Source organism: Phaethon aethereus (assembly GCF_964289735.1).
Source record: "Phaethon aethereus genome assembly, chromosome: 1".
Lineage (NCBI taxonomy): Eukaryota > Metazoa > Chordata > Aves > Phaethontiformes > Phaethontidae > Phaethon > Phaethon aethereus.
The window spans coordinates 61,231,243-61,242,840 of NC_138575.1; positions in this window are offsets into that span (position 1 = coordinate 61,231,243).

The following is an 11,598-nucleotide window of genomic DNA, read 5'->3' on the forward strand; positions in this document are numbered from 1 at the left end:
TGATAGTTTATCAAAAGTGATTCAGACTGGTCAGTCTCAAATAAGGAGATACAAACCAAGCAAATGTTTAAGTCTCAAATCTCCCATGAGACAAAAAAGTTCACAAGACAGGACAGCCCTGTGTGTGCCAACTCCAGCCTGTGATGGCTATGATGATGCCAGAACATAGTTATTAGCTCATAGAGAAAGGATCTGGGCTTAGAAAAGAGGGCGACGAAGCTGAAGTTGTTCAGGAGTTCCTCAGCAAGAACCACCCTTGCCCCTGTCTTTGAGGGATGCTGCTGTCTTTGAAAGATGTCTCAGACATCTTTGTTCTTCTTTAGGAGCACCTTGCGGAGTGGCCCTGCTGACCAGCACTTCCTCGGTAACAGGGGGAATGGGGCAGCAGGCAACCCACAAAGGGCTCACTTGTACGTGGCTAAGCCCCATTTTTCCAAGCTATTGGTATGGGCACCTCAGTAATGTGCCCAGGACAAGCAGGAAGAGATGCCATGTCTACGGGGAGATAAAATCCAGTCAAGCTCACCCTGGCCTGAAACTGTATGCAAAGGCAGCTGTCTTGTCCCTGTCAAGGTTCACACGTGAGCAATGTCGTAGGGCAGTAGCTGCCAGTGGGCAAACGGCAGGTGTAGACGAGGCTCGGGGTTAACCACAGACATGAACGTGAGGCCATGGCAGCAGAGAGATGGAGTACAAACAGGGTGTGATGGTAGCTGGACCCAGCAAGCTTTCTTTTGTCATAAAACCACAATAAGAGTAACAGGAACACCTAGAGCCTGCAAGGACAGGGAGGAGGAAAGTCTACCTGCTACCCCACACGGGCCCCGCATTAGGACGGGAGCCATGTGCAGCACGGAGAGGGGAGAAGGAAGATTCTGAAGCCACTTACCGTGCCCCTGGCCCAGCAAGCAACATGGCTGCAAACAGCGTTGGCGCAACTCAAGACTTGCTGTCTTTCAGCTCGCGTATTCCTTGGGTGCAGCAGCACCGCTGGAAAGGGCACAAATTCCCATTGCAAAACCTGCTTCACTAAATAGCAGAGGCACTCGAGCAGAGGAAACGCTATTTCCCACTTGCGCTGCAGTATTTCCCTGTGGCCTTTGGGTGACATCATCCTGGCATTCTCCTCCAAAAGTAGGTGGTTCCACACATTGACTGATACTAGGAAACGAATTATCATCTCCCCTGAAAAGATACAGAAACAGAACAGGATTAGACGTCTTACCCAAAGGCCACAAGGAGAAATAGGGTCAAATCCAGAATTAGAGCGAAGGTGCTCTAACAATAGGCTACAAACTATAGGTTTGTACGCCGTCTAGCACAACGTGGCCGTAATCCTGCTGAGGCCTCCAGGCAGCACTGCAATATGCATCATCGTAATAATGCGTTTCTAATCCCAATCAAATGCCCAGCCCAGTAGGCACCGCCTGAGTCACAAAAAGGATTAGCTGACAGATTGTAAACAATAGTTGCGGGAGTCGCTGGGCCCATTATGCAATCCTTTCATGCTGAATATACAGAAATAGCTGAGAAAATGAGGAGCTTTTGCTGAGAACATAAGTAACTGCGATTTTCAAATGTAAGTAATAGGTATTCTCATTCTTAAGCCCTAGGGATAACCCATCAATATCATTGCACACCATTCCCAAGTCTTGAATCAGCCAGATTAACAAGGACGGGGACTCATGTTCGTACCGTGAGTCAATAAAAACAAGCTACTTACAAGATGATCCTCTAAAACATCCAGACCATGCCTGCCTCTTCCCACGAATAGGTCCTACTTTTTTTCATCACAGAAGTGCCCCTGTCACAAGCCAGAATGCCTGGGAGAAGCAGAGGAAAATGGAAAAAAAAATCAACAGAAATCAGAGAAATAGAAATTAATATTTCTCTATGAGAATGAAAAAATTGGAGATCAAATAGATGTTTTTCTATCAAAAGGCATGCTACTAGCCTAAAATTTAATTCCAGGAATAGCTGAGGGCTGGCATCTATGAGACAGAACTGCTTGAGTTACCATAACTCAAGAGGAACTCATCTGAGGACAGACAGCTTGGCTCAGCCACCAAGGGCCATATTACAGACCACACTCAGTCTAATCACTGTGCAGTTTCACCAAGCTTGGGCTTCATCGTTCACCTTGCAACAGAGCTGCTTAAACCATCCCCAACTCAAGTTAGGAGGGCATGTATTAAATAGGAGTCAGTTAGGGACAGTCTTCAGGTCATACTTTAAGTTAATGATGGAAAAAAAAAAGTTCTTTTTTAGTCTTCCTCAGTATCCAGCTTTTATAATTTATGATGTTTTAATGTAATTTTTTCTAACTTCACCACACTTCCCATAAGAAAAACAAGATATACAATAATAAATCAGACCTAACACTTGCCAATCTGGATTCCTTGGTAGAGGAGACAAAACAAGCTCTGAGAAAGAAGGCTTGTTGCTACCTTGTCAGCAGGCATAAACAAAATCAAGGGGAATTATATGTGATTTTTTTTTTATCTTTCTGAGGCTTGTGATCTCAAAAATCCTCAGGGATTTTTTGAGATGCTCCCTCTCTGTCAATTCCAAATAGGAAGCGTGCTCCATGCACGTTCCTCAGATGAACAGAGTGAAACAACAATTATGATAAATGATGAACAATAATAAAACAACAATGGGAGGAGCAGGAGCTCCTGCCTCTGCACTTGCCTTTTATGCACCATCGCAGCCAAGTCCTTTTTTTTTGTCCAGGCAGGACACAAACTGCAGCACGGCTGAAGTCAAAGGACTTTTGCTATTGATTTCAGCAGCAGCAGGACAGGGGCAAAGCGGAGCTAAATGAAGGGGATTTCAGTACAAGCGGCTGGGGCCTGTCAAAGAGCCCTTTAAGCTTTGCACGTCGGATGGCAGTGGAGCCAACGGCAGCAGTGAGCACTTTGTTGGTTGTGTAGTTGCGGTCGCGCCTGCCAGGCGTACGCTGGGGCTATTGCTTCACATGAGCATCCTCAGCAGCCTCTGATCCATGGGGCAGCCCGTGAACAACAAGGAAGATACTAAACCAGACGTGCACTGCCAAGGTTATAGAGGGAAGGGAGGACAGCAGTGCCCTATCTGGGAAAACTCCCCTGGCACCCCTTGGAATGGGCCACTTTAACTAACGGAATTAGGTATTAAACTGCAAACATTGCTTACAGTTACAATGTTCTGAAGTGAATATCCCTTTTGGAGGAATGATTTAATTTACCCTTCTCTTCAAGCTTAGTTTTCAGTTTGCTCACATGACAACCTTCACACAGCTGTCTAGTCTTAGTGGGTTTCTAATCATGGGGGGTGAATGTGAGAGAGGTGTATACCAAGGCAGGGACTACTATTTAAAATGAGCTTACTTCTTACAGAATGGAGAAAACAGCAAGAGAAACATTGGATCAAGTCATTGTTGGTGGATCTAGTTGTTGGCTCTACTCGACCCAAGTCAAAGCTCAGTCTCCATGAATCCAGTGCAAAGTCTCCCATTGGCTTCATGTAAGGCTGAAGTACACACAGGTTACCAAGAACACCAAAAGAAAGCATTGGGGCTGTTCATAAAGACCTGGAAGTAACGTGTCTGAAGTAATCAAGTGTGCTGTAAATATCTATCAGACCTAGAGACCATTTTCACAAACATAACAGCAAGGGAATGATAAAGGAATTTTGTCATTAACTGTGAGGTTTAGCAATTTCTTCCTTTGTTTCATACGAGGCCTGACGACAATCTAGTCATACATGAAAGCAGAGAGGTCGCTCCTTACAGGTAGTGTTGCCGTGACACAATACGTGCTTTGACCGTACTTCTGCGCACTGGGGCATCCTACGATCCATTTGTTTTCTAGAGAGTGGAGTTGAAGGCTGTAGCTGACTGAGAAGCTAATTATTCCCTTTACCCTCTTCCTTTCCCTGCACCTCACTTCCAGATGGGCAATAATCTGGATTATTTTTGTGATTACTAGAAATTTGCAATGCAGAAAGATCAGATTCATCCATACCTGTTCGGTAAGGCAGAGGAAATCTTCAGAAACAAAACAGGGCCCAGTGATGAGAAAAGATGAATATTCAGCTCTGATCACAAGGCTGCAGAAAATCAAAGAATGTGAAATAAGACTCAAAAAAATGGTCCTTGAGCAATGCATGAGAACAAGACAAACCCCAAGACTTTGCCAGTTCACCACATGAGGAAATTCCTTCCTATCCCAAACATAGCCAGAGATTCAGCAGCATGTCTGGGAGCAAATATCATTAGGACTGATCTAGCTTGTTTTATTCCATGCATGACACTGGCACTCAAAAGATGATGTTGGTTTTTGATCTTGCCTTTCAATAATTACACAAGGAATCTCCCACGGCAAGAAATTCCAAATAGTGATTAACCTTTTAGGGCAAAAGCCAGACTTTCAATGTGTTTGATCTAAATTCAGATATTTTTTAATTTCCAGGAGTGGGTTTTTTTCTTCCTGTTGGTGCTTAGTCTATACGGATTCCTGTGCAGGTCCTGAAGATCTCCTGAAGACACATCAAACCCTACATAGATATCTGAGGTCCACCAGGGGTTAATGTATTTAAGCTGTGAAAACATGTTTCTGTAAGTGGCAGCACAGCTATGTAGAAATCTTGAATATGAAGTAATTTCGCATACAAGGAATGTCTTGCGGTTCTTGACGGAGTCAGGTTGCTCTTTTAATTTCCCTCCTTGGGGTGGTAGTGGCTGCTGACTGGGAGGGAGGGCAGCATGGGGCCATTACCAGATGCACCTCCTGGGAGGGCACCGAGCAGGCTGGGTTTCAAGGGGTGCAACTGGAGCTGAGGATGTTCAGCACTACAAAGCATCTGGCCTTCCAAATGCTTTTCACTGTTGCAGGCCAGAATAATTAAAAATTATGGGGATTTCTTGTTTATGTACTGATGTCTTCCCTGTCCAGGCACTTCATGATAAATCCTTACAATGGTCATATAAACTGCTCCTAATCTGATTTGGCAAGCTGGCCCAACAATACCTGCTTCTGATTAAAAGTGTTTCCTTCTTTATTTGCTGCATCCTCTCTCCAGTGAAGCCACCGCACTGAAGCCATGAACAGCAGACCCAGTGGATCATTTACAGATACCAAACTGGGTCGTTTAGTGGTACATGGCACAAACTGACTTCCCTGGCAGCAGCGGTCTGCTGCCTGCCTCTCCGTATTCACCTCTGAAGACATGAGATGTCTTCATGAATGATGAGATGAAGAGATGAAGAGAGATGAAGAAGAGACAACTTTCTGGAAGCACCAGGTACCCCAGGAGTGTGGGAGCAACGACCCAGGTCAGAAATTCAGCCTCCATAATCATGAGGTGAAAAACTGGGCTCTAATATATTCTATTCTACTAAATTAAGCAACAAAGCGGCAACCCCGGAGAAAAATATACAGCGTTTTTCAGTCTTCTTGCAGTTCATTACGCAGCCTGGCAGCGCTGTTCTGTGTAATGTAGCTTTTCCCAAAGCAAAGCCGTGCCAAGGTATAGTTGAAGGGAGACAACCCAAAACAGCATTATGGGGTAAAACACTACAGTCATTGCCATAATCCAAAACCAAAGCATTACACATCCAGAATGAAAGATGAACTGAGAAATAATGCCAGCCCGGCTGAGCATGGAAATAAATAGTTACTGCAGTCAAACTATCTTGCCTCTGCTTTAAGGTGATTCAATATCATGACCATGAAACTAAACGAAAAATGCAAGCGTGTAAGTATGATCAGAGTGTTATGGTCTGGTTATCTTAAAAGTTAACCTTAAAAATTAAGGTTTAAGGTGTAAAAATTATAAAAGCAGAGTCCTAACATTAGCCAGTAGGACAAAATGACATTACCCTACAATTTATTTGCAACATGCTTTGTCAAGCCTCTTACCCTGTTCTATTGCCTGAGCTAGTGTATAAATATTTTTCTGATTAAAGAATAAAATATCCTGGTGCAGGGTGGGGAGAGATTGGATTCCGATTAAGTCCTTAGGAAACGAAAATGGATGGGTGAAAGAACAAGTTTGCTTCCCCATATCTTTTCTTCTATTCTTGATCACAAATTTAAGATCAGAAACTTGGTCTAAGTGTCCGATCCCTCATCACACGAGCTATCTAAACAACACCACAGGTGGAAAGCAGAGAGCAAGACCCGTCCTCTGCACTTTACTTTAGGAGCAACTCCCCTCCACAGAGCTGTCTGGAAGCGGGTAGCAGAGAGGTGTCCGTGGGAAAACACATCCCCCGGTGACGGCGTTAGCGCCGTGGCCAGCAGCAGCGCGGGGAGAGGAAGGAGAGGGAAACGTCAGTACCCGAATTGCAAGAGCGCATGTAACGCTGTTCCTTCCCAAGTTCTCAGCGCATCCTGCGGCAGTAGCTCCTTAAATCCAGATGTGCCGAAAGAGCCACAGCTCCCTTCCTCTTTTTGCCGCAGCGCCTTCTAGCCGAACGCCTGCACATGCTGAGCTTCTGTCCTTCCTGACGCGTTCGCTCATCACCAAACCTGCCAGAGCTGGGAGCAAGAAGGAACTTGATGGCAAAAAATGCTGATCACACATCTGTAACAACACGGCTGACATCAGTGATGCTGAATCTGTTTGCTGCATACCCCGCTAGCCTCCTGCGAGACCTCCACGTCACACTGAAGACACTGTCCCATTTCAGCTTAACTTCTTTGTTTTCACTCCGCAGAGCAGTGGAATTTAGGATCTGGGAATACTGCAAACCTAGTAAGCTGCAAACAGCATCCAGCGTCTTCCTGCATCACTGCACCCCTGGAGCTCAACCATAGGGCAAATCCTCCCCAACCTATAGATTTCTCCAACCTTTTTTCCCCTCTTCAGACAGGGAAACACACAAAGCTGAGGGCTTCATTACATGCTAAGACAGAAAGTACAATAAATTATATTTACTTAATCTGTGCTCAAGGATTCATGCATTCCTCTTTACTCCCATGCTGTCCTTAGGAGTCAGCCTGCCTTTTTCCTTCCAAGGTTGCGAGCACCGTTCAGATCCTGTACATAATCCCGGTCTCTCATAGATGTTTCCTGCCTGGCATCATCTGATGCAGGACCTCCAGCCTCCCCAAGGTGCAGAGTCCTTAGATGTTTGTATGCAGTTTAACGATCCAGGAAACAACGAGGGAAGGTTGCAAGGACTTTTAAAAACCTCTTCCCTACACAAACCCAAGTCTCTTACAGATTACAGCAGGCAGGTATGCAGCCATGAAAAAGCAGACAGCCGAGCACACCTTCCCCCCAGCAGGCCCCCCTGCTGCCAACAGGTCCCTGGTATTTGCAGGAAACTGAGGGACTCCAGGTCTCCTACTTCTGCCTCTTGTTCCAGAAGAGTGCCTGTTCCTTGGTGGAGGGCATTTCCTCTTTAAAACGGTCAGTCTGTGGCACTTCCGCCCATTCCCCCTCTACGAGGATTTTCCGTGCACTAGTCCTCAAGCGGAAATGCTGACAGAGCTATTTTGAGTCAATGACTACCAGTTGCTGCCAGGGTGGGGTTTCTCGAGGTTGATGCGCCTTGCTTCAGTGTCTAAGACTGAGCTGGCTTCCTGATGCTGAAAACCTCACGATATTCCCCAGAACACAAATGAATTGATCAGTGGCTGCCACTGAGGCTCTCCAAACCCTCACTGTCTTTCCAACTTAGGAAATGGAAAATAGGGGCTCTCAGAATCTGCCTTCCGTATATACGGTAGGCAATGTACAAATTGTACCTTCCTGGTTTGGGCTTTAAAACCTTTATTCTTCTAAGTTGAAACCACAGCACAGTTTTCCACATGTACCATAGGCGAGCCGCTCCTGATCAAAGACGCACCCCCACTAGACTCCCCCCATTCTTGCTGCGGGTACCCGGGGTGGTGGGATGCATCCACAGAGCATGCTCGTTGCAAGTAGAAAAACCCCTGCGAAGGAAAAGTTAGTCTCCTGTTTATATTTAGAGCTAGCATTTCACGTAAGCTGTGATGTTACAAAGTCAGGCGTGTATAGTATTATAAAGACATTTCTCCTTGCCCCTTTGTACATAGCTTGACAGAATCAAGAGAAAGTCTCTGACAGATGCTGATGAAACGAGCTATCTGGTTACAGAGCTGAAATATTTGGAAAGGACACAAGCGAGAGCAGAATTTATTGCCTTTGTGGAAAGGGGATTTAATTTCTAAACTATCTACACGTGGCAACAAACAACCTTGTCTCTGCCCTCTGGTGACAGCCTGCAGGCACCATGCAATTATGATTAAAGCCTTTTATTGTTTTTGTCCCAGATTAGATTAAATTGGTATTTAAAGACGCAATTTTCTCACTGCATTGTCACGCCAGGATAGAGACATGGTTGTCTCTGCACTTTTACTGGGGAGCAAAAAAGAAATCTGAATACTTTGAGGTAAACATGGCTGGCAAGAGTCCTAACTTCCAGGAGGAGCAGGAGAAGTAATTACAATGCTTCTAGATGATGGTGATTATTATTATTATTTATATTAATTCTTAGTTTTCAGTTTAACTGGGAAAACAATTTGAATGAGTTCACACATCCACTAAAGACAAGGCAGGGAAGAGAAGACCACTGTGCTGTGTCTCTAGTGCTGCCTACAGCAGAGGTCTTTTCCCTCCCCAGCCACATGCAGAACCATGCTGGGCACCTCCTCACGCTGCAGGATTGGGACATTTCTCAGGAGCAAATCTTAGCATGCAGCAACTAAAGCTGTGAGACTTACCAATGAATTTACACAGCGAGACCTATGGTTGATCAGATGATGACCTACACAAGGATCATTGGCTTACACACCCTTCACCGCATAAAAGAGTGTTCCAACTACTGTTAACATCATTATGATTTTATACAAACAGTAGCTCACTTGACGGCTACAACAAAAACATGCACAGGCACACAACCGCAAACCAGAGTGGCTCAGTGATACAGCAAGTGACCTATTGACACAGAGCCATCACCTTTCTGGCCAGCAGCATCTCTGCATGACAATGTGATGTCTGACCTAGGCATTGTATAGGCTCTCTGAATAGTTCCTCGTTTATCTTGTGATGGTTTTACCCAATCGACATCAGCCTCTGGCAAGCCTTGCCTTTTTGCTGCTGATTTCAACCACCATTTTAAAGGTCAACAATAATCTATTTTACAAAATAATTTTACTAATCTTTTTATATTTTACATCAATCAATCACCTTACAGCAACAGTTTGTACATTCGTCTCTGGCAGCCCTCAAGGGAAGGCCATCAAGGGAAGGCCATATGGACTCCACTGCGAGAGCAATGATGCCTTTCCCTTTTCACTTGACACTGCTGTCCTTCAGAGGACACCCTTGCCGGATGGAGCTGCTCTTGATGCCATCCCTAGCCCCTCAGAGCTAAGCACACACATTCATAGAATCATAGAAAGTTTGGGCTGGAAGGGACCTTTAGAAGTCATCCATCCAACTGACATCTTCAATTCGATCAGGTTGCTCAGAGCCTCGTCCAATCTGACCTGGAATGTTTCCAGGGATGGGGCATGTACCACCTCTCTGGGCAGGGTTTCAGCACCCTCAGTGTGAAATGTGTCTTCCTTATATCCAGTCTGAATCTACCCTCTGGTAGTTTAAAACCATTACCCCTTGTCCTATTGCTACAAGCCCTGCTAAAAAGTCTGTCCCATCTTTCTTATAAGCCCCCTTTAAGTATTGGAAGGATGCAACAAGGTCTCCCTGGAGCCTTCTCTTCTCCAGGCTGAACATCTCCAACTCTTTCAGCCTGTCCTCACAGGAGAGGTGTTCCAGCCCTCTGATGATTTTTGCGGCCCTCCTCTGGACGTGTTCCAACAAAGCAGAGGGGCAGAATCACCTCCCTCAACCTGCTGGCCACGCTGCTTTTGATGCCCAGGATACAGTTGGCCTTCTGGGCTGCAAGCGCACGTTGCCAGCTCCTGTCCAGCTTTTCATCCACCAGTACCCCCACGTCCTCCTTGGCAGGGCTGCTCCTGATCCCTTCATCCCCCAGCCTGTATTGATACCAGGGTTTGCCCCAACCCAGGTGCAGGACCCTGCACTTGGCCTTGTTGAACCTCATGAGGTTCACATGGGCCCATTCCTGGAGCTTGTCCGAGTGCCTCTGGATGGCATCCTGTCCTTCAGACACGTCAACTGCACCACTCAGCTTGGGGTCATCTGCAAACTTGCTGAGGGTGCACTCAATCCCACTATGTCATTGATGAAAATATTAAAGAGTACTGGTCCCAATATAGACCCCCAAGGGACACCACTCGTCACCAATCTTGATCTGGACATTGAGCCATTGACCACTACCCTCTGGATGTGACCATGTGACCAATTCCTCATCCACCAAACAGTCCACCCATCAAATCCATCTCTCTCCAATGCAGAGAGAAGGATGTTGGGGGGGACTGTGCCAAAGGTTTTACAGAAATCCAGATAGATGACATCCGTAGCTCTTCCCTTGTCCACTGATGTGGTCACACCATCACAGAAGGCCACTAGGTTGGTCAGGCAGGACTTGCCCTTGGTGAAGCCATGCTGCCTGTCTCAAGTCACCTCCCTGCTCTCCATGTGCCTTCGCACATGCTCCATGATCTTCCCAGGCACAGAGGTGAGGCTGACAGGTCAGTAGTTCCCAGGGTCCTCCTTGCTACCCTTTTTAAAAATGGGTGCAATGTTTCCCCTTTTCCAGTCTCCAAGGACTTCAGCTGACAGCCATGATTTTTCAAATATGATGGAGAGTGGCTTGGCAACTACATCAGCCAATTCCCTCAGGACTCTGGGATGCATCTCATCAGGTCCCATAGACTTGGGCATGTTCAAGTTCCTCAGGTGGTCTCAAACCTGATCTTCTCTTACAGTGGGAGGGACTTTGCTCCTCCAGTCCCCATCTTGCAGTCCATCCCCTCGAGGGGTGCGGGAAGAGAGTCTGCCAGTGAATAATGAAGCAAAGGAGTCATGGAGTACCTCAGCCCTCTCCTTGTCCTTTGTTACCAGTCTGCCAGTCTTCCTCATCAAGGGGGGTATGCTTTCTTTAATCTTCCTTTTCTGGCTGACATACCTGTAGCCGCCCTTCTTATTAGTACTCGTAAGTATCTAACATTCCCAATTTTAAGAAAAGGACAAAAGGTGACAAGAAATAGCTAACTGCCCACTCATCTTCACAGATGGAAGGTAAGGAATACTTCACAGTATGAAGGAAAGAAGAAACAAATAGGTAAGGAGGTTGAGTTGGCATGACAAAGAGCACCAGCTTGGAACTGAAAGGGCAAAGGAAACAATTTCATGAGCCCCGTTTAAATCCACCTTCCTATTCTGAGAGGCAATAGATGGCTCAGAGGGATTTCTTCAGCCCATCACTTACCAAGTAAGGCCCCAGGGACTCTGACTGTGTTCTGTCTTACAGCATTTTTACCGTGGGAGTTTCTTACACTTTGTGCAGGAAGAAGACTCCCAATTTGTTTCAGGAGTTGTGGACAATCAGCTCCCAGATTTTTTTCTTCCTGTGTGGATACAGAAAGATGCTTAAGAATTGAAAATCACACCTTTTACCATGAAAGTGCATAGAAGAAATGCAGTCAGGTTTCAGTA